At 47.1% G+C, this 22,883-nt stretch overlaps 1 protein-coding gene across 1 annotated transcript in view; it reads left to right on the top strand.

Moving 5' to 3' along the window:
• Positions 1–507: 507 nt before the first annotated feature.
• Positions 508–22,883, top strand: part of CUL1 (cullin 1) — a 104,911-nt gene continuing 82,535 nt past the window's right edge. Inside the window, exon 1 of the mRNA XM_044246795.1 lies at positions 508–653. The gene's annotated coding sequence lies outside the window, so the exon portion shown is untranslated. The remainder of the gene's footprint in view (positions 654–22,883) is intronic.

Consider the following 22,883-nt stretch of genomic DNA (forward strand, 5'->3'; position numbering starts at 1 on the left):
GCCCCCAACCTAAAAAGGTGACCCCCTCCTCGTTAGGTCCGAAGTGGCGGGAAGCCGGGTCTTCGCAGGCTCCCGAAGGCGAGGGAGGCTCTAACACCCGGAGGAGGACCCGGCGCGCCCGGCCGCGGCTGGCGCGGGCGCCCAGGGGAAGGGGCCGCGGGCTTTCAGGTAGAAACACGCCCCGCTCGCGGAGGCTCGGCCGGTGCGCGGGGCGACCCCGGGGCCGTGGCCGCGCCGGGCGGGGGGGTTCCGGGCCCCTCCCGCGCCTCGGGCTTGTGGGGAGATGGCGGCGACGGTTTCCCGGCTCCCCCGCCCCGGACGCCGATGGCGGTGCGTTCCGGCCCTCCCCCACCAGCGTCTCCCCCACGGTAGCCGGAGCCGGTGAGGCCGGGAGGGCGGGGAGCCGAGGAGGAAAGGCGAGAGGGCGGAGGTTGCGTGGTGCAGGCGGCGGCGGCGGCGGCGGGAGGAGGGCCGGCGGGCGGGCAGGGGAGGAGGAGGAGGCGGGAGCCGTGTCGCACGCAGCTCCAGGCGGGGCGGCCCCGGCGGCTGAGGGACGCAGCCAGACCTTGGCGGGACGGGGATTTAACCGGCGCCCGGGCTCAGCGACCCGGTGGAGACGTCGCCAGAGCCCTTTAGGCACCAGGGAAATGCGGGTGAGTGGCGGCGGCGCGGGGGCCGAGGGCAGGCGGCGGCGGCGGCGGCGCAGGCCCGGGTCGGAGCCGCGGTGTCGCAGTGACTGGGGCCGCGGCGGCCGAGCCCAGGCGCCCGGCGAGGCCTGAGCCGCCGAGGCGAGCCGCAGCGGGGCGGAATGGCGGCCGGGCCGGGGGACTCGTGGGCGGAGGACGCTGGGTAGGGAGGGGAGCGAGCGGGGCCCGGCCCTGAGTCACCCCGGCCGGCTCGGGCCTGGCTGGGCCGCGGCCCCGGACGCGGGCTCGGAGCGGCCAGGCCTGGACTACGCACTGGGGCGGGGGAGAAAAAAAAGCCCGATTCATCGCGCCCGAGGCGGCGGCGGCCTGGTGGCGCCGGCCTCTCGTCCGGCCGCCACCGGGCCGGGGCTTCGGGACCCGGCGGGCGGGCGAGCGGCCCGGGGCAGCCCGGGCGTGCGCGTCTCGGCCCCTCCTGTGCGGCGACCCCTCGGGGCGCCCTGGCTGGTGCCCTTTCTCCCCCAGCCCCTGGGGACCGCTCGTCCCCAGTGCGTTGCCCCCCTCCCCCCGACTCGTGCTCTCAAGAAAGTACTGGGTTCGCGCGCAGGAGAAGCCGCGGAGCCGGGCTCTGCTTTCCGGTTCCCCGCCCGCGGCTCTCGGGGTCCCGCCTGCATTGTTGCGACTGTGCAGGTCGCTATTATTGGGTAACAGTCGCCCCTTTGCCCCGTTCTCTCAGGGGAGCGGACCGGGGGGCGCGCAGGCATGCGAGTGCGGCGGCCGAACCGGACGGAGCCCCCCGGTGCCCGCGAGTGGGGCCGGGCCTCGGCGCGCCCCCGGCCCTGCGCCCGGCGGGAGCGCGCGCTGACCCCGCAGGTAACCCGGGCGCGGGCGGCCGGCGTGGGGCGGGGTCGCCGCCAGCCTCCGTCCGCCACCTGTGCGGCGCTGGGTTCTGTGGACGAAATGGTTAAGCGAGAGGGAACTGCTTTATGAACATTCCTTGAGACTGATCCCCAAAGTTGAGGGTTTTCTCTCTTTAGCGAGCTCTTTGCCAAAAACAGGATTCTCTTTTCCGATTGGATCACTGGTGTTGCTTTTAGTTCGTAGCTGGGGTTAGTGCTAAGTGTGCAAATACGGAATTGCAGTTAACTTACTCAAGTTATTTATTTGCCGTGTGTAATTGCCCTTCCTTGAAGTGGCATGTAAGACAAAGTTGGGAGCGGAGTCAGTGGTCACGCAGCTTTTGAAACGCGCTTATCAGAGTGACAGAGGGGAACTAAATGCACTTTTACTTTGAGCCCAGAGTTCCTAGGACCTAACCCTATCCTAACACTCCGCAGCAGTTTTAACACTTCATTTTGTGGCCGCCTTGTTTACCTGATTTTCTGAAATCCTGGGGAGTTCATGGCTTGTGTAGCAAGATAAGAAAAAATTGTTTGAAAAGCAAAACTAGTTGTTTTGTTTTAAAAGAAATTAGGACTTTCTTTGTTCAGGAAGGGTTCTTGAATACTAGATTTTTTTTTTTCTTTTTACTTTGAAGTGCTGTTTGTTGCTTTCTATGGTAAGTCCAGTAGTCCCGTGGCATTTCCAATAACAAAACATGCCAGCTTTAACCCTACTATGCCCATTTTTGGAGGTTTCAGGAGACTGCTCATTAAGTTTGAGAGGGCTGGCTGGATTACTCTTTGAAAATGTTAAACTTTTTTTTTTCCTCGTTGGCACCATTTTTTAAAAAACGTTTTTGCCAAAAAGGAAAGTTTCAAAACACTGTAGATACACTAGGGTTTTAACTTACAGTACCCTCCTCCTGCAGCTCCATGCTCAAGTCTTCACAGCCATGTCTCCCAGTCCTCATGTCTGGGAGGCACATCAAGAGGCCTAAGGGACACATGAATGGCTGGGCTGATTCTGCCCCTTGCTTTGATATGACAGGCCCTAGAATTCCTTTGCCTCTTGCTGAATATTGTCTTCTGGGGGTAATTAACTTACTGTTGTCATTACAGCCTTTATACATTTCAGACTCTGAATTCCTTGAAGGTAGGGGATATGCCTTATTTTTGCATCCCGGAAGTAGCATAGAACTTGGTACCTCAAGTTGTTTTTTTTAAATGACTAAATCTGGAATAATTCCCCCAGTGTTTGACTGCCCCTGACGTGGGCTGCAGAAAACACTTAATACTGGTAAGAAATGCAGGTTTTGTTATAATTGCTGTTAAAAACCCCAGGATGGAATACAACAAAACAAAAAAATGCTCAGGTTTTTTTTAGCTATGGAAATCCAGGAAAGTGGTAAGAAAACAAGTGGCAAAACGTGAATTATCTTGTTTTCCTTCAGAACTCATTTTAAGGTGCAGCTTTTGTTTTGTTTTGGTTTGGTTTTCGCAGAAGGTTGAAGTATTTTCCCCCGGGTTAAGCATTGCAGCCTTGCTTTTGAAATAAAATCTCTTGGTAGCTGAGGTTCTTCCCTGTCTGGAGCCGGTGCACACCCACTGGTGAGGCCGGAGTGGGATGTGGCCTCTCGCTGGAGAGACCATTCTTGGGTCCTTGAGGGCCTTTGTTCAGAAATTCACTCCCAATATACCCAGCAGGCTTAGTGTGCCTTTCTTTCAGGATGGAAAATTAAAATGAATGTACTTTATTTATTTTTTTTTTTCAGGATTTTTATTTCTCTAAGTAATCTCTGTACCCATCGTGGGGCTAGAATCCACAACCCTGAGATCAAGAGGCATGTGTCCTCCAACTGAGCCAGCTGGGTGCCCCAAAATGAATGTACTTTATTTATTTTTTAAAAAGATTTTATTTATTTGACAGAGATCACAGGTAGGCAGAGCAGCAGGCAGAGAGAAAGGGGGAAGCAGGCTCCCTGCTGAGCAGAGAGCCTGATGTGCGGCTCGATCCCAGGACCCTAGGATCATGACCTGAGCCAAAGGCAGAGGCTTTAACCCACTGAGCCACCCAGGCGCCCCATGAATGTACTTTAAATCGAGGAGTTGTTACTTGCCATTCTTCATATTAAAAATGAGGGCCCCCAAAACTTAGTTATGTGTTTGTGTTTTTCTTCCTGGCTATTTCGGCCCTAGAGCGTTCCCAAGGCCATGGGCCTTCGGTCTTCAGCAGCTAAGTCAGTCTGGAACAGGATGGCTTTGGGGAACCATGGGCTTGTTTTGAACTTTGTCTTTTAGATATACCTAGAGAAAAGAGTGTACCATTTTTAAGGGCCAATTCTAGGTTCACTTTGCCCTTTTTTTCGAGACCTGATAGTTTTTCAGTGAAAAGTGTGTTGTTTGCTTTTCAGAACAGAGGAGTAAACATTAAATGAAAAATCAAATTTGAGTAAAACCCTTAACTATATTCTGTTTCTAAGGCCTTTCAGCTTCCTGTTTATAACACATGCATTTAATAATGCGTGCTATAATCAGAATTATGATACTTAATGATGCTAATTTTTATTCATACAGATATTTTCCAGCCATATATATGTTAGTTATTCATTTATTTTTGCTTGGGACATTTTGCATAGGACATTTTGCCTGGTTAGAGAAGACCTGGGGTCTAATTCGAACTTAACTTTGTTGGGCCTGTATTTCCTCATTTGTAAAATAACAAGGTTTTTAATTGATACTATTTTAAGATTTCTTTAGGCCTTCAGAGTGTGTGGATTCCGTGGGAATATCATTGCTTTTAATAGCCTTTGAAAAACTGTCCTCTTCTAAAAGCACGATCTTACTCATGTTTGAAAAGCCGACTTGTGAAGCCTGGGTTTGATAGTCATTTAAATTTTTTTCCTTTGGGAAACCTGGATCAAGTAAGCAGAGTCCCCTCACTGGCTTCCGCTCCCGGCATCCCTGACGTGGTTCCCCGCGCAGATCTTTCTTCTGCTTCCGCTCCGGCTTCTGCTCTGTCTAGCGTACCGCATCCCCTTCTGTCACCGGGCACACTCCTCCTTCAGAAAGGCTCCACGTAGGCCCTGACCTCCTGTCCCATCCCATCCTGGTCTAGGAGCCCTGCCTGGGGCCCCATGAGGCCCTGCCTGGGTCGGTGTCCTAGCACTTTACCCTGTGACGGGACTTGGTGGCTTCTCCCACTCGATGGACCTCCGTTAGGGCTGGGAATGTGAGAGAGACATCTGTCCTCTGTGCCTAGCGCCTGCCTGGCTGAGTCAACATTGATTTAACTCCTACTGTGTTCAGGAACAGACACCCACCTGGAATCTTTACGGAGCTTCTGGAAGTGTAAGTACCCTTGTCTGCGCTCCCTTGCAGCCTGTCGCTGGAAAAGGTGATGCTTTGAGTGGTTAAGGTCAGGCCTAGTAAGTAGTGATTCTATAACAGGACGGAGGGCCTCCAGAGCTCCAGCTACAACCAGAGGCTTCCGAAGTGTTTTATATGAAAGTGCGAAGAGGAGAAGAGATCAGAATGAAAGTGCTTTAACCATCGATAACTGATGATTGGTCATTATGACATCGATTATGCAAAACTCTTTTGACCACAAAGCTTGAAGTGACTCTTCTTGGTCTTTTAGTAAGTGGTGGTCACTGAAGGAGAGTACTTGGACACTGGTGGCATAGAAATAAACGGTTCTGGAACTTTGAACTGTCGTTGAATTGGGTGTGATGTGATTCATTGGCCTTGCCAGAATTTGTAAAACCGTTTTAAGACTATTCAGATCGAACAAATTGCAATTTTTAAAAAGGCCTGTGTGAGAAAATATTTTGGAAAACAGGTTGTATGAAATGTGTGCAGCCATTTATTTGTTTTTTAAGATTTTATTTATTTATTTGACAGAGATCACAAGTAGGCAGAGAGGCAGGCAGAGAGGGGGGCTGGAGGGGGGAAGCGGGCTCCCTGCTGAGCAGAAAGCCCGGTGTGGGGCTTGATCCCCAACCCCGGGATCATGACCTGAGCTGAAAGCAGAGGTTTTAACCCACTGAGCCACCCAGGCACCCCGTGTGCAGCCATTTAAAATCTGTGAATGAAAACATTTAAAATAGTACAAAAAGGGGGCGCCTGGGTGGCTCAGTGGGTTAAGCCTCTGCCTCAGGCCCTGGTCTCAGGGTCCTGGGATCGAGCCCCACATCAGGCTCTCTGCTCAGCGGGGAGCCTGCTACCCCCCCCCCTCTGCCTGCCTCTCTGCCAACTTGTGATCTCACTTTCTCTCTGTGTCAAATAAATAAATAAAATCTTTTAAAAAAAATAGTACGAAAAGGTTATAATTTTAGGGTGGTGAGCTTCTGTGGTTTTTAATACCCCCCCCCCTTTTTTTATTAAGTTTTTAAGAAACAAAAGATAGTACAAATGATCTTAGGATGGTGAAAGCCTCTCCCAGCACGACACCAAAAGTGGGAACTATTTAAAGGGAAAAAATCAGAATTATTAAGCTTCTGTATGCTAAAAAGCCATAAAGAGAATAAGGACAAGTGGCTAACGGAGAGAAATATTGTGACCTAGAAGCAATTTAACTTTCCTTATTATAAAAAGAGGGCTTGTAAACCAAAAGGTTAAAAGAAGGTGCAGGAAACGTGAGGAAAGTTTCGGCTTCACCTGCAGTACTCCTAGAAATGCCGGTTAGTGAGATACTGGTCTTAAAAATTTTGGCCTAGATTAAAAAATAAACCACTTCTGGTGAGGGCATGGAGGAATGAGCCCACTCACACGTTAGAAAAAGTAATTTAGTATGACTTTTGCAAGAGAAATATGTGACACACACACAGAAAATCTGTGTGCCCTTTGAAATAGCTAATCTACTTCTGAAGTTTAGGAGAGAAACTGATTAGTAGATTAATACTTTGTCATGAGAAAACATATTTAACACCCTCTTTGAGCATGTGTTTTCAGTTTTTTGCTATTCAGGATGATTACATCATCATTTTTAGATAACTTTGCATTTCTGCAATTCTGTATTTAATGACTATTCAGAGAATATTAAATGACCGAAACCTGCTATAAAACAATATATGTAATGTCTAAAATTTTAGGTTGTTGGTATGTGAGTATATACATTAAAAAAAGGGGGGGGGGTGGAGGGCCTAAACCAAAAAATGAATAGTGATTATCTCCAGGCTGTGGATTTAGAAGTTATTTTTAGTTTAGTCTTATTTTTGTTTCTTCCTCCAGTTTTCTCCAGTGCACATATATCTGTAATACAATGGAGTAATTGGTCAAAATAGCCCCCAAAAAGGCCAGTATAGCTGCTGGGACTCCTTGCCAGTGAGGTGTTTCTGCTTGGTGTCCTGCCCATGTGGCCTGGGCGTGGCTTTGCAAGCCGACCCTGTCCTGCATGCTGGGTCCCTGTCGCGCGTGCTGGTGCCCCATATGTGAGGACAGGGCCGCCTGATCTTCCCCTTCTCTCCCCCGCGTTTCATTCCGACAGGTCCCCTCATGCTCTCCATGAAACCATCTTAATGTTAAACCATCTCATGAAACTCCTTGATGTTTTGATATTTTATTATAACACCGAATTCCATACTGCCCGATCGTCTTGAGTGTAGAAGCTTCCTTTTCTTAGTGATACTGTGAACGTCTTGCCGTTGTTTGCTTACTTCGTAACTCCTAGTGTGAGTAGGTGCGTTTCTAGATTGACTGTAAACCTATTGTTGTGCTTCCTATACATTTGCTAAAAATTGGAAGAAAATTTTTTTTGGCACACCTTGTGCTGTAGCTTGGAAAATTGAAATGTTACCATCGACTTAAGAAATGTGTTCTAAATGACAAATGAGGAATGCCGTTGGACTGATGAGAGCAGAGGTGCACAGAAGTATACTAACTGAGATAGTTATGTGTGACCGAGGAGCCGCCCAAAGTCAGGACGCGAGGGAAAGGCCGGGGCTCAGACCTCCCTCCCTGCCGGATGGAAGGAGGCCTGCTCTGGCCACACTGGGGGGCGTTTGGCTCGCAGGAGGATAGAGAAGGGAAAGTCCCAGAGTGGATTCTTCTGACTTCCACTGTGTTAAAGACTTAAAATCCATGAAAAATTTCCTTGCAGGTCCGTCTGAACGTGTAATAATAGCACTATTTGCTCAGCACTTAGTATGAGCCAGAGAGGGGGCCGAACCCACGCCGTGACCTTGGAGCCGCTCCCCCTCGCTTCCTGCTTGTTGGCAATGCCTCACCTTGGACAGAAGCCTTGTCTCTGTTCCTGGCCGGCGGGAGCCGCCAACACCCAGTGCCCGGGGACTCCCCCAGGCGGGGTCTCCTGTTCGCTGTGGTGAAGAAAGACTACCAATGCGAGGACCCCAAAACACAAAGCCGGGGAGGGCCCGGCGATGGTGAAGATCGTCAGCCTGTGGGGCAGTTTGCCCCGAGTGCTCCCTTCCATTGTACCCTCGCATGTGTTCCGTGTGTCGGGGACGGAGCCGCGTGTGGGTTGTTGTGTAGTGTCTGCAGTCGAGCTCTGGGGCGAGTCTGGTGAGGCGTATCCTGCAGAGAGTCCCGCTCAGATGGCGAAGCGTCCTTCACTTTTGTTTTTTTGTTCGTTCCTTTTTCAGTCACTGTTTTTATACAAACGTGCTCAGCTTTACTGTACATTGACTGCTGCACGTGTTCCTGCATTTCCAGTATTTTCATTTGTTTGTTGAGACCCGAATCTGTCCAATATGTTCTGTGACCTGTCAGGTATGAGGGTGGGAGATGGGTGAATAAATACATTTAGGAAATGCTGGGTTGCATCTTGAGGGACCTTTAATATGTTGGTGTATGTTGCCATTACAGGAGATCTGGATCTTCCAGGGGACATACGTCAGCTAGGGCGTGTGGGTCTGTAACGAGGTACACTCTTCATTTAATGTAGCCTTTGAGGGAAGCGAACCTTACTACCAGAGTAAAGAACGCGTTTTGTTTTGTAGAACACATACTGAGTTTAGAATCATAGCATGAAAAATAACGCGCCTTGCAGTGGCAAGCAGTACTAGTAAATCGACGCGTTCATTTTTGTTCTATCTTTGGTGAAGCACTGATTGAGTCTGGACGTGCTTGTGTTCTTTGGATCAATGTGGGAAGTGACATAGAGACCAGGATCTTAATGAATATGGTCAGACGTGTAGTTGTCTAGAAACGATTTCTGCTTCGCTCCATTCCACGTCTGAATCCTAAATGCTGTTCCGGAAAGTAGCCGAAACAGATTTGTAAAGTGCATGCTTTAGGATCTATAATCACTGCTGAAGACCTCCAGCAAAGTCAAAGTATATCACTTACATTTTCTTGGTGGTGGTGTATTAAACCTACTTTAAAACCTGGAAAACTGGGACGCCTGGGTGGCGCAGTTGGTTGGACGACTGCCTCCGGCTTAGGGCGTGATCCTGGAGTCCCAGGATCGAGTCCCACATCAGGCTCCCAGCTCCATGGGGAGTCTGTTTCGTTCTCTGACCTTCTCCTCGCTCGTGCTCTCTCTCACTGTCTCTCTCTCTCTCAAATAAATAAAATAAAATCTTTAAAAAAAAAAAAAACCTGGAAAACACTGTTTATGACATGAACTACAAAGATATTTCAAAAAAAAATTTTTTTTAAACTCCTAACTGTCTGGACTGGAAAAGCATTTCAGTCCACTGAAAATCAGACTTCATGTCTCTGTTCTCCGAGATTCTTTCCTGGTGTGTGACATACGTTCTCCTGCATTTCCGGCTCCGTGGTTTCCAGAGTGTGAACGGTGTATCCAGGAGACAGCAGATGAGTTTGGGGTTGTCTTTTCTAGAGCAGTTCGGCCTCTTTAAGGAGGGGGCTGCAGCTTGCTGTGATTCCCAAAGTTCTGGGCTGGGTCACCCTTTTTCTTCTCAAAGATCTCTTGACAGTAGCTCCTGCAGAGACTGCTCTCTGCTCTCTTTGTTTGATCTTTTCTTCTCCTGATGGAGATTCAGGAGATCGCTCTTTGACTTGGTTCTCTGTTCTAGTCAATTCTGCCCTGGGGCTTTGCAGTTTTGTTCTGCTAAGCAGCTATGCAGCCCCTGTTGGCTCACTGGCCTCCTGCTGAGCACCACACCCTCCTCCTCCTGACTGTCCTCCAGGCTTTCTGTCCCCCTGCCCTGCCTTCCATCTCCACTTGCCCAGACTCCCCTCTCTGGCTCCGTGAGCAGAGTCCAACTTCTCTCTTGCTGGCATCGTATCTGAGACTTCAGCATGTTCCTCTCGTGTCCATGTTCCGTGTGCTACGCAGCCTTGCCAGTTCTTTCTTCCAAATGCTCTGTACTCGCACCTTCAGTTTTGGTTCTAGTCTGAGCTTCATGTTGCCTTTATGTCCTCACGCTCCTTCCCCTGTATTCAGGATTTGCTGGGGGTCTGGTGACCAGAGCCTGTCCCCGGGGGGGGGGGTGGTATTGGAGTCATGGTGATTTGGTCCGCTTTAGGTTCTTGAGTACTGCCCCCTTAGGTTCTTGAGTACCGCCCCCCCCCCCCCCAGGACCAGGAGCCCATCCCCTCCCCAGAAGCTCAACTGCAAGTCCAGCTCTGGGCACAGCCCGGTGCGCTCGACGGTGGGTCTGCAATAAAACTTAATGGAATTTCAACAAACCAAACCAATCTGGAGTTCTGTTAACTTTGAGATTTTAACTGTGCTGTAGAAATTTTCTTTTGATAGGTCGATTATTGGGAAATGTCTATGGTTAAAGAATTCAGACTAACCAACAAGCCATGTTACACAAAAATTTACTTTTGAACGTCTTGATGTAGTGTAAGGTAAACATCTACAGTGCTTTTTTTTGGTAGATACATTAAAGGTGTGTGTGTGTGCTTGTAACTCGGACAGAAGATTCCCTTAATAGTTGTAGTGAAAAGTAATTTCAAAACACATTCAGATGACTCCCTTGGCAGCGGTGAATGGAACTACAGTTTCACATTAAAAAGAGGATTTTTTCCCCCCAAAATGTGGAGGAGAGGGTTTTGTTTTATTGAAGGTGTTAGTATAGACTAAGTGAACACATACATAGTGTGTGAGGTCTGACAAAAGATTGATCCTAAAATGTGCTTCTTTCTATAGCTCATTGCACTTACACCTTGCACAAGTTGGTTTCTTTGCAAAGTGTTGACGTGTAAGTTTTATTTTAGAAAATTGAGTTGTTTGTGAAGTGTCCTTTTTTTTTTTTTTTTAAAGATTTATATATTTGAGAGAGAACTTGCAGAGGGGAGCGGGCAGAGGGAGAGAGAGAAAGAATCATAAGGAGGCTTTAGTGCTCAGCACGGAGCCTGACGTTGGGCTCCATCTCACCTTAGATCATGACTTGAGCCAAAACCAAGAACCGGATCGATGCTTAATCCTCGGAGCCATCCACGTGCCCCCTTTTTTCGTGTTTCTGTGTGGGTCTTAATTATTGTAGAGGTTCAAGAGAGGCTCTTTTATGTTTCTTCTGCCCTTAAATAATAACGTAAAAAATGACTAGTTTTATGGTGACTACAAAAACCATTAGTTGTGCACCTTCTGAGAGAAATTCACTACAAATTTTTGCAACTAGAAATATCTGGACCCCAAGCAGTTAAATTTTTTTTTTTTTTTTTAAGTGAAGATGCAAGGAGTTTAAATCTGTTTCAGAATCCTCTTAGGGGAAACTGGTGTTTTGAGTTTGCCACATTTTCCCCTTTGTTATGGATATGGAGATTGTTTTGAGTCGGGGTAGGGAGCATGATTTAAAAGGGAAAAAAAAGCCCTCACTCACCTGCCTCCAAAAACAAACAAACAAAAAAAACCCAAACCAAACATACCTGTTATTATTATTAAGGTTATTATCAAATGGCATGTTTTCATGAGCTTAGAAGATGTACTCCAGTAATTGACAGACTGAATTTAATTTTACATTTGATTGACTCAAATCCCTGGTTTTAAATACACATAGTTGTGTATTATGTATCCTTACCATACCTTTTCTTTCTTCCTTTTTTTTTTTTTTTTAAAGATTTTATTTGAGAGAATGAGAGCGAGCAGCATGAGAGGGAGAAGGTCAGAGGGAGAAGCAGACCCCCCCCCCCCCCCCCCCCCCCCGCTGAGCAGGGCGCCGGATGTGGGACTGGATCCCTGGACTCTAGGATCATGACCTGAGGCTAAAGGCAGCCGCTCAACCAACTGAGCCACCCTGGCGCCCTCCAAGCTTTCCCCCAATATGTATAAATGGGAAATAGAAGTACTGGATGTTGTAGTAGCTACTGAGGACTTTCTCGACAAGCTGCTTTTTCTCCAGCACAGCATCGGAGCATGCGCATGTAGGGGGGTTGCAGACCTGTGGGAGGAGGCATTGCGCTGTCAGTAACCCCAGAAATCCAGGCCATTGTCCGTGCAGGGAACATTTCGCCTACAGGAAGATGATTCTGATTTCTCTTGGTAGCTTCCGGAAGGTGAATAAATCGTTAGAATGTATTCAAAACAAAACCAGAGCGTAAAAGCTGTAAATCAGAGTGTTGAGGTAGGACTGTTGTTTATCCTTTTAATGGTTTTCATTGAGGGGGTGAGGGAGGGAGAGAAACTTAAGCAGGCGCCAGCCACCCCCTCAGCAGCCTGAGCGGGTGCGGGGCTCAGTCTCAAGACTCTGAGGTCATAGCCTGAGCTGAAATCAAGAGTCGGACGTTTAACGGACTGAGCCACTCAGGCACCACTGTTTATCCTTTTTCAGCCAGTTTGTAGTGAAATGGGAAGTGTCTTTGAAAGTTCACTTGGGGGCGCCTGGGTGGCTCAGTGGGTTAAGCCGCTGCCTTCGGCTCAGGTCATGATCTCGGGGTCCTGGGATCGAGGCCCGCATCGGGCTCTCTGCTCAGCGGGGAGCCTGCTTCCCTCTCTCTCTGCCTGCCTCTCTGCCTACTTGTGATTTCTCTCTGTCAAATAAATAAATAAAAATCTTAAAAAAAAAAAAAAGAAAGTTCACTTGGCCAGGGATAGTTGCTGACCAGAATTTTTAACTCAGGGTTGAATTTTTTTGTTCTTAAGATTTTTTATTTAGGGGCGCCTGGGTGGCTCAGGGGTTAAAGCCTCTGCCTTCAGCTCAGGTCATGATCTCCGGGTCCTGGGATAGAGCCCTGAATCGGGGTGTCTGCTCAGCAAGGAGCCTGCTTCCTCCTCTCTCTCTGCCTGCCTTTCTGCCTACTTGTGATCTCTCTCTCTATCAAATAAGTAAATAAAATCTTAAAAAATAAAAAAGATTATTATTATTTTTTTAAGTAATCTCTATCCTTGAACGTGGGACTTGAACTCATGACCCCAAGATCAAGAATTGCATGCTCTACAGGCAGAGCCAGTTAGGCGCCCTCGGGGCTGATTTTTTAGTATTAGTGGCAAGAGAAGTGATGATTGAAAAAACCCAGCTTAGGTGACTGTTCCCGTAGAGATGGGGTGGCTTTCCCAGTCTGCACATGTTATCTCAAGGTTTAGCACCCACCCACTAGAGGGCAAAGCGTTCACCACACATGGGGAAAATTTGGAGATGAGTTGAACAGCAGTGTGGGAACTAGAAGTTGAAACTTCATCTAAGTGAAAGTTACAGCTGTTGTAAAATAATGTGCCCTTCCCTGAAACCACTCTCCTGCATGAGCCTTTCCCAGAAGAGGGTGGGACAGGCCACCTGTATGCTGCCTGTGATCGGGCCTCCCCAGCTTTCGGTCCGTCTGTGCGCACCCTCAGTGGCCCGAACATGGTTCCTGTACCAGCCGTATCCCGGTCATTTCCGGAGGGAGTGACGCCTTGCTGTCTGTGTTTGGTGTGTGTGTGAGCATCTGACAGTGCTGTGGCACCAACGCAGGAATTTCTTGGGTGCTGACGAGCAGTGGAAGCTCTTTAGTATTGGGTTCTCCAAACTTACTGGATTCAGTAGGACAGAAGCTCACTCATTAACTAGCAAGATAGATAAGAAACATATTTAAAGCCAGTATTTTAAAGCATTCTGTTGAAACAAAACTTTTTGGTAGTAGAATGAAAGATTCAGATGATTTTTTAAAAAGATTGTATTTATTTATTTGACAGAGACAGAGATCACAAGTAGGCAAAGAGGCAGGCAGAGACAGGGGAGGAAGCAGATGCGCGGCTTGATCCCAGGACCCTGAGATCATGACCTGAGTCGAAGGCAGAGGCTTTAACCCACTGAGCCACCCAGGCACCCTGATTCAGATGATTTTTAAGGAAGAATGCAGTTTCAAAGACAATTTGAGCCTCTGGCAACTACTTCTGGCTGGATCTCCAGGTCCCTCAGAATACAAGCTCCCATCTTCCGAAGACAGGTACACTTCTGAGGGAATCTTTGAGGTTTATCCGAGGCGCGATTATTGCTAATTGAGGGAATCTTTAGCAAGTACTGCCCTTGGTGTCATCCGTTATCAAGGATATTCAGAAATTTTCAGGCAACGTTAATTCACCTCTTTTTGACCTAAAAATAAGCACACTAGCTTTGACATTTCTCCCCTGAGAAGTTTTTGTTGTGTTTTAAATTGAAGTACCACTGTTAGGATTATCCGGACATCCGATAACCTGTGTAGTAGCGCTGCGATGACTAGACTAGTAGAGAGTGCTTCCTGCGTGCCAGGGGCTCTTGTAAATATTTTATTTACATAACTCATCTGTTCCTTCCAACAACCTTGTCAGATAGGTACTGTTGGTATCCCCATGACACAGAATTACAGGCACAGAAGGCAAGGGATCTGCCCGAGCCCACAGAGGTAGTGAGTTGTGAAGCTGGACTGTTGAAGTCCCACAGACAGCCACATACCTTTATACATTTACATAAATATGTCTTTATTTATATATTAACAACAGTATTTGAAAAAGCGCTGTCCCTGTGTGAGGTTGATCCATGCTTCCTGACTTGTTTCTGCAGTAAGAAACACAGTTTGTGGGAGAACCCCAGTCACCCACAGGCATAACAGATAAAAGATAACACTGCGTAATACTTCTCATTGTGTTCTGGGAGTTTTTTTTCTATTTCACTTTTTTAAAAAATTCACTTGCCATTTACCGAGTTGATGTCACAATCTACACATTATGAAATTGCAGCCCTCAATTTGAAAAACATACATGTAGGTAATCCCGACCAAATGCAGTACAGTTTTTCTTTGTTTTAAAAAGTGAACGAAAATGCTTGGAAATAAAATACATGCCAGCACCAAGTGAGATCCTTGAATAAGTGTGCTTTGTGCCACAGGCTAGATCTGAAATTCGGTCTTTAGCAGTGGAAACGAGTTTCTGTGGACAGACCCGTCAGTCTGTACCACACCTGTTGACTAATCGGTGTCTGGTCTTCCGTGGGTTTCCGAGTTTTCTGAAACACTTTACCCTAGTGAAGCTCAGGGCGCCCTATTTGGAGGTCACATGGTAATTAAAATAGGAAGGGTCTGTATGCTGACTGAATTGAGGTTCTGTTATGTAGATTTTTAGGATTTAAAAGGACTCTCTTTTTTGTGTTAATTAATTGTTCAAGTACCCAAGCCTAAGAGCAAAAAATGTTTAATTTCGAGGATGTTCATGGGAGAAAATTCTGTACTTAATGACATCTGAAATGTCTCATAATTATAAAATCATGTGTGTGGGTGTGTTGGGGAATGAATTAAATTAGCATGTGCATATATTTATATTACATAATTAGACAAAGATTGAACACGAGAAGGCAACTGTATTAATTCATTTAGTATAAGGTTGAGGGCCTGCTAATTTCAAACCTCTGCTGGTGTTGAGAGAGTGGGAGAAGGCAGAGAGAATCCCCATGAAACTTGAAATCCTGTGCCCTACGGTGGTGGGTCCTGGCCTTCTCAGCTTTTAAAGCCATCAGTTTTACATTTTTTATGGCTTGTTTCAATAATTATTTTCATAATCCTGAGTAAATTCTATCCATTATGTAAATGTTGTATTCCCCCCCCCACACACACACACCACTACACACACTCACATATTCTCACTCTCTGACACACTCTCTCTCTCTGCGCCAGGAGAAAATGAAAGGCCGCGTCAACAACTCTGCGGCAGCATCCCTCTCTACGTTGTAGTAGTTCTGTGTGCTGATGGGCTGAGTGGGGTTTTGTCTGAGTATCATCGGGGGTTCAGGTGCTTGAAATCCTTGGAGTGGTAAGCTGACTGGTATTTCTGAAGCACTTGGAGTGCCACTGCCGTGTGTTTGGTGCTGAGGATTCGACTGTGCATGGGGCACCTGCCCTCCGGCCACAGACCAGTCCTGGGAGAGGTTCTGTTGACAAAGGGCTACCTTTCGTGAACCTTTTTGTTTCGTCACCTTTTCCATTTTTAGAGTAACAGGCATATAAAACTCATTTATTGAAACCTCCATTACTCAAATAATAATGAGCAAAAGAACCTTATTTTGAATTCAGGAAAAGAAGCAAATACAGTATTTGATACACACTTTTTGTTTACTTCTTTTCCAGATTATAAAATACAAGTGTATTTCATGAGTAAAAATAAAATGAGTAAAAAAAAAATACTCATTTCATGTGTTAAAAAAAATACTCATTTCATGAGTAAAATAAATAAATAAATAAATAATCAGCCTCTTTCATTTTTCCCCCAAAGACTGTTTTTAGGGGGGTTTTTTATTTGCTTGTTTTGTTCTGTTTTTTTAGAGCTTACAGGTTCACAGCAAAATTAAAGAGGAAGGTACAGAGGTTCCCCATGTACCCCTGCTCCCCACATACAGCCTTACTACCCTCTGAACCAGCCTTCTTGCACCGGAGTGGTTAAATCAGTGTTAAAATCAGTGAACCTACACTGACACATCATAATCACCCCAAGCCTGTAGTTTAAGACATTAGGGTTCAGGGGCGCCTGGGTGGCTCAGTGGGTTAAGCCGCTGCCTTCGGCTCAGGTCATGATCTCAGGGTCCTGGGATCAAGTCCCGCATTGGGCTCTCTGCTCAACAGGGAGCCTGCTTCCTCCTCTCTCTCTGCCTGCCTCTCTGCCTACTTGTGATCTCTCTCTCTGTCAAATAAATAAATAAATAAATAAATCTTTAAAAAAAAAAAAAAAAAGACATTAGGGTTCACACTTGGTGAAGTACATTCTGTGGGTTTGGACAAATTTGTAATGACCTACATCCACCATTGTAGTATGATGCAGGGTATTTTCACTGCCTTAAAACTCCTCTGTGTTCTGCTTGTTTATCTGCCTCCCCAACCCCAGATTCCGGGCAGCCACTCTGACCTTTTGACGGTCTCTTCTGTAGTTTCGCTGTTTCAGGAATGCATACAGTATGTAGCCTCTTGAGGTTGGCGTCTTTGACTTCATAATGTGCCTTTGAAGTCCCTCCGTGACTTGGCTTGACAGTTCATTTCTTTCTAGTGAAGAGTAACATTGCATTGTCCGGTGGGCCAGTTCATTGACACATTTCTCTGCTGAGGGACATCTTGGTTGCCTGCAACTTGTGGCAATTATGAATCAAGTTGCTGTAAATATCCTTGCACAGGTTTGTTTTTTGTGTGTGTGGATGTAAGTTTTTAACTCCTTTAGGTAAATACCCAGCAGTGTACATGCTGGATTTTTTTTTTTTTTAAGATTTTATTTATTTATTTGATGGAGATCACAAGTAGGCAGAGAGGGAGGCAGGGTTGGGGGATTGGGGGGAAAGCAGGCTCCCCGCCAAGCAGAGAGCCCGATGCGGGGGTGGAGGGGGTTCGATCCCAGGACCCCGAGTTCATGACCTGAGCTGAAGGCAGAGGCTTAACCCACTGAGCCACCCAGGCACCCCTACACGCTGGATCTTATGGTAAAAGTTTATTTAGTTTTCTAAGAAACCACCAGACTGTGTCTTCTAAGGTGGTTGCACTTTGTGTGTGTGTGTGTGTTCCCTCCAGCAGTGTTTGAGGGTTCTTTTCGCTCCATGTTCTTGCTGGCATTCAGCGGTGTCCGTGTTCCAGGCTTAGGCTCTTCTCACAGGTATGTGGTGGTATCTTGTGACAGTTTGCATTTCTCTGATGACACATGATGTGGAACATCTTTTCATCTGTTTGCCATCTGCGTATCTTCTTTGTAAGGTCTTTGGCCAACCTTTTTTTTCTTTGTTAAGATTTTACTTATTTATTTGAGAGAGAGACAGAACCTGTGAGGAGGGGGGTCAGAAGGAGAAGCAGACCCCCTGTGGAGCCGGGAGCCTGATGCAGGACTCGATCTCGGGACTCCAGAATTATGGCCTGAGCCAAAGGCAGTTGCTCAACCAGCTGAGCCCCCCCGCCAGGTGCCCTCTTTGTCCAGTTTTTTAACCAAGTGGTTCTCTTAGTGAGTTTTGAGAGTTCTTATATATTTTGGTTAGTAATCCTTTATAAAATGTGTCTTTTACAGATACTTCCCCTCCCTTTGTGGCTTGTCTTCTCATCCTCTCGACATTGTCTTTCATAAATCAGAAGTTTTAAATTTTCCTGAAGTCCGATTTACCAGTGATTTCCTTCTTGTTTCGTGCAGCTGGTGTTGTGTCCAAAAAGGCACCAGCACACCCAGGTCATCTAGGTTTTCTCCTGTTACCTTCTGGGAGTTTCATAGTTTTGCTCCATGTTTGTTTGTTTGTTCTTTCTTTCTTTCTTTTTTAAAGATTTTATTTATTTATTTGAGAGAGAGACAGTGAGAGACCGCACGAGAGGTCAGAGGGTCAGAGGGAGAAGCAGACTCCCCATGGAGCAAGGAGCCTGATGTGGGACTCCATCCCAGGACTCTGGGATCATCACCTGAGCTGAAGGCAGTCGCCCTTTCTTTTCTTTTTTTAAGATTTTATTTACTTATTTTTCAGAGTGAGTGAGTGAGCACAAGCAGGGGGAGTGGCAGGCAGAGGGAGAAGAAGGCTCCTGCTGAGCACAGAGCCCAGTGTGTTAGTCGATCGCAGGACCCTGGGATCATGACCCGAGCCGAAGGCAGACACTTAAGTGACTGAGCCCCCCCCAGGCATCCTGCTCAAGTCTTATTTTATTTTATTTATTTAACAGGGAAAGTGAGCACAATTTGGTGGAATGGCAGGCAGAGGAAGAGGGAGAAGCAGGTTCCCCACTAAGAAGGAGCCTGATGTAGGGGTCAATCCCAGAACCCCGGGATCATGACCTGAGCCCAAGGTAGCCACTTAACCTACTGAGCCACCCAGGCACCCCTCCACTTTCATTTTTAAGGAAGGTTTTACAAATATTACATGAATAATGTTCAACATATTAAAGATGTCCTTGTATTTATGTATTTAATGGGTTTTAATCATTTTCTGGCTAAAATCAGGTGAATTAGATGGGTCTTTTTTTTTTTTTTTTTTAAGATTTTATTTATTTATTTGACAGAGATCACAAGTTTGCAGAGAGGCAAGCAGAGAGAGAGGGGGAAGCAGGCTCCCCGCAGAGCAGAGAGCCCGATTCAGGGCTTGATCCCAGGACTCTAGGATCATGACCTGAGCTGAAGGCAGAGGCTTTAACCCACTGAGCCACCCAGGTATCCCTAGATGGGTCTTTTAGGATGACCTACTACTACCTTTGCTGTATTTTCGAAGGACGAACACAGGCTATCATTTAGGGAAGTTCTACTGTGTAGCAGGCATAGAACTAGGCATTTTAACATCTGATACCTCCTCTAAATCTCCAGTTGGTATTTGGGTCTTTAATTTAAAATGAATTAACAGAATTAGAGCTGACATTATTGAAGGAACCAGGTGTTGCATTCTACGTGAATCTGATTAGCAGTGCTCGCTGGATTTGGATTCTCTGTCGTCTCTTCGTAGTGGTTGGCGTAGTGTTTTCTCAGTCCCACCGGGTGGTGATCGGAGTTGGTGAGTCCGCTTTGCGGAGATCACCAGAGGAGCCCCTGGTAGAGGGCAGTTGAAAGCGTGAATGCAGGCAGAATATAGTAAAGTTTATATCAGAACTTTGAATTCAGGGTTACTTTAAGTTCAACTGTGAGACCTGCAGAGAACTTTTACTAGGAGACCACTGTCGTAAATAATCATCATTGGTCGTACATTATTTTTGAATAAGGTATGTGGTTTGTTTTGGAAACTAAAGCCTGATAGTTGTCATATCCATATTCAGTGATAAGTTCGTAATATTTATGCCTGGATGCTGGCTTTAGAATTTAAAAGGCAAGTTCATGCCTTGCTCACACTTTGATTCTGTCCTGGTGAATGGGGGTCAGAAGTCAGCGGGTCATCCCAGCTAGGGCAGGAGCCCTCCTGTGACACCAGATGCACTGGGAGAGGCAGGCGGGGGCTGGATCTCGCAGCCGCGTAGAGTCCGGCGGCCTCTCGCATGGCTTTGAGGGGGCCGCTGCACCAGGCCGGAGCTCGGCTTCTACTCTTCATTCTTGAAGACCCCGATTTCCTGGTACCGCCGGCATCTGACTTCCTCATTGTACACCTGTTCCTCGGTTTATCCCAGACCTTTGACACAGCCAGGGACAAGACATTTCCTAAAACTGCCCTCCTCTGTCTTCTGTTTGCTGGATTTCTGGGTCCCCCTACCTGGAGGTTCCCTTCCTCTTGGAGGACTCTTTGGGGGACGAGAGGCAGGGACTCATTTTCCCTGTGCTCTTAAAATAGAAGCTTCAGTCCTCGTCTTTAGTAAGTTTGTTCCTTATGCTTTAAAGATTTTATCTGGGTTGATGCCAACAACTTACTTTTTTGTGAATTACTAAATTTATTTCTTCAGGTGTGATTTCCTTTCGGCTACAGTTCTGTATTTTTAAACCGTCTTGGGTATTCTCATTTTGGTGTAATTTTTAAAAATCACTTCACATTCAATATATTAAAATTAAGCTTTTCATTTTCCCTCTAGATTTAGGCTTCTTAACCTAACATCTCTCTTAATAATATGACCTTTCTCTCATGAGGTTGTTTCCCTTTAACTCCTTTTAACCCCTGGGGTTTTGCCAGCATGAGAACTTTTTCAGTGACTGTTGAATTTAGTGATATTAAAAATTTCATCTAGGCAGAGTTACGAGTGTCTCGATGATCATCATTTCCCCTAGAACTGTCATGAGACTTCGTGCTTATAAGCTCAGATTTATTTACAGTTACAGTGTTGAGCCTCTGGCCGGCTCAGTTGGTTGAGCATACAGTTCTTGATGTTGGGTCAGGAGTTTGAGCCCCACGTTGGGCGTGGAGCTGCTTAAAAGAAAAGGGCTTGAGGCGCCAGGCTCAGTCATTAAGAGTCTGCCTTTGGCTCAGGTCATCATTGGGATCCCCACGGAGCATATCGGGCTCCCTGCTCAGCGGGAAGCCTGCTTCTCCCTCCTCCACTCCCCCTGCTTGTGTTCCCTCTCATGCTTTTTCTCTTGCTGTCAAATAAATAAGTAAAATCTTTAAAAAAAAAAAAAAAAAAGAGAGAGAAACGAGCTTTACAGTGTTATGGTTGCCAGGTGATTACCTAAAGCAGAGGGTGTAATTGGTTGAGATCCCTAGGCCAACTGTGGTTCACAGATGTTTTTATAACTTCTTTTAATCATGAAAGATGTCAAATAAAGTACAGCAGACATGTCTACCACCGAGAATTACATGTTAGCATATTTAACATTATTTCCTACTGAAGATCTCAGCGAGTTTTATAACTACTGTAATTCCAAAGTTGTCTTTTTTTTTTTTTTTAAGATTTTATTTATTTGACACACACAAATCACAAGCAGGCAGAGAGCGGCGGGGGCGGGGGGGTGGGTGTTTGATCCCAGGACGCTGAGACCATGACCTGAGCCGAAGGCAGAAGCTCAACCCACTGAGCCACCCAGGCGCCCCTGTAATTTCCAAGTTTTGATGAACATACAGTCACTGACTGGCAAAGAATAATGAAAATATCTGTGCATTTCTTGGTACATTCAGAGATATTGCTAAAATTACTGTGGTCTGTCACCTACATTCATGATTGGAGGAATTGCCAACTTTAAGCTAGAGTTTAGTGAAAAATAAATGCAACTTTTCCCCATCTGTAATCACAGTACCCTGAGTTCTGTCCATGGACCTGCACCAAAGTCTCCTCCACCCTCCCCCACAGAGAACATTTTTATTAGTTTTTGGTTTACCCTCCCATTTTTTTTTTTTTCCTATTTGAAAAAGAAAAATGTCTCTCTAAGTGCATGTTGGTATTTTACTCCCCTCATCCGCAGAAGGAGCTGTGCTTTTTTTCAGTTAATGTACACTGAGAACTCGCTGTGTTACCAGCCTGAGGAGGTCGGCCGCCTTCCTTTGTCCCGGCACAATGCCCCATTGTGTGGATGTGCCGTCCTTCAGTCCAGTCCCCGGTGATGGGTTTGGGGTGCATTTCCAGGCTTTTACAGTGACTAAACTCAATTTACAACCTCTTGTGGGTTTGGGCCAGTTCACTCTGGGGATAAAGTGCTAGAAGTGCGATTGCTTGGTCAAAGGGTGAACGTGTCTGTGAGGTGGTCCGACACCGCTGGGTGACCGTTTGGGTCACGGAGCGTTCCCAGCAGCAGTAGTTAAGTTTTGAATTTTCAACACCAGGTCTGCCAGATTCTGGCAAAGTATTGGCATAAATTTAAGGAGGTTTGAAAGTACAGGTTTGAGAGGCAGGTCTTGCCACGCTCCGTGGATTCCTCCCCGTGCACCCATTTGCGGTGGCCCCTGCTACCGCAGTGCCCACTTAGGGGGACTTTGGGGGGGCTGGCCTGCCTCCTCCCGCTGCGGGAAGTCGAGGTCCAGCTGCTCTCGGCTCTGATCGCCTCTGGGTTCGGCTCTCTGCCTGTAAGTCCTCTTTGACCGCAGGCCCACAGGGCTGTCCGCTGCCGTCTCCACAGTCCCATCACGCCGCTTCCTCGCTCAGAAATCTTCCAGAACCTGCTGCCCCCTCAGAACAAAGGCCTGGCTTCCTGCGCCCGCACACCCCCTCACTCAGCCTTATTCGATTCGTTTTTCTGCCTTGTGCCCTTCATCCCTAGTGGAACACCCTACCTGTTCCTCTCCTGCTGTTCAAATCCTGTTCATCCCCAAGAAGCGGTCCAAAGCCCACATCTTGTGAAGCTTCTCGATCCTTGCAGCCAGGAATGCCGGCTTTCAGCCCTGCCGCGCTCACGCTGCGGTGTCTGTCTGTCTGTAAGGCGGCAGTAGGTCACGGGACTTCTCCAGTACCCTCAGTCAGCTGAGCCTCGTAAATGACCGTTCCGCGGCTTCATCTGCGGTGCAGGGGATGGAGGCGTCTCTGTCCCCAGCTCCGTAACTGGCAGTTCTGCAGGTTCTCAGCACCGTAGAGCTGCCCGGGATGCGCGGGTCGTGCCGGGGCCCCGCTGTGCGGCGCCCGGTGGTCCCGTAGAGAGAGAAGGGCCTTCTTTGTGAATGAGCCGAATCTGACCCACACAAGCTTACAGCTGGCGTGCTTTAAAGCT

The sequence above is a fragment of the Neovison vison genome, chromosome 4 (assembly GCF_020171115.1).
Source record: "Neovison vison isolate M4711 chromosome 4, ASM_NN_V1, whole genome shotgun sequence".
Classification (NCBI taxonomy): domain Eukaryota; kingdom Metazoa; phylum Chordata; class Mammalia; order Carnivora; family Mustelidae; genus Neogale; species Neogale vison.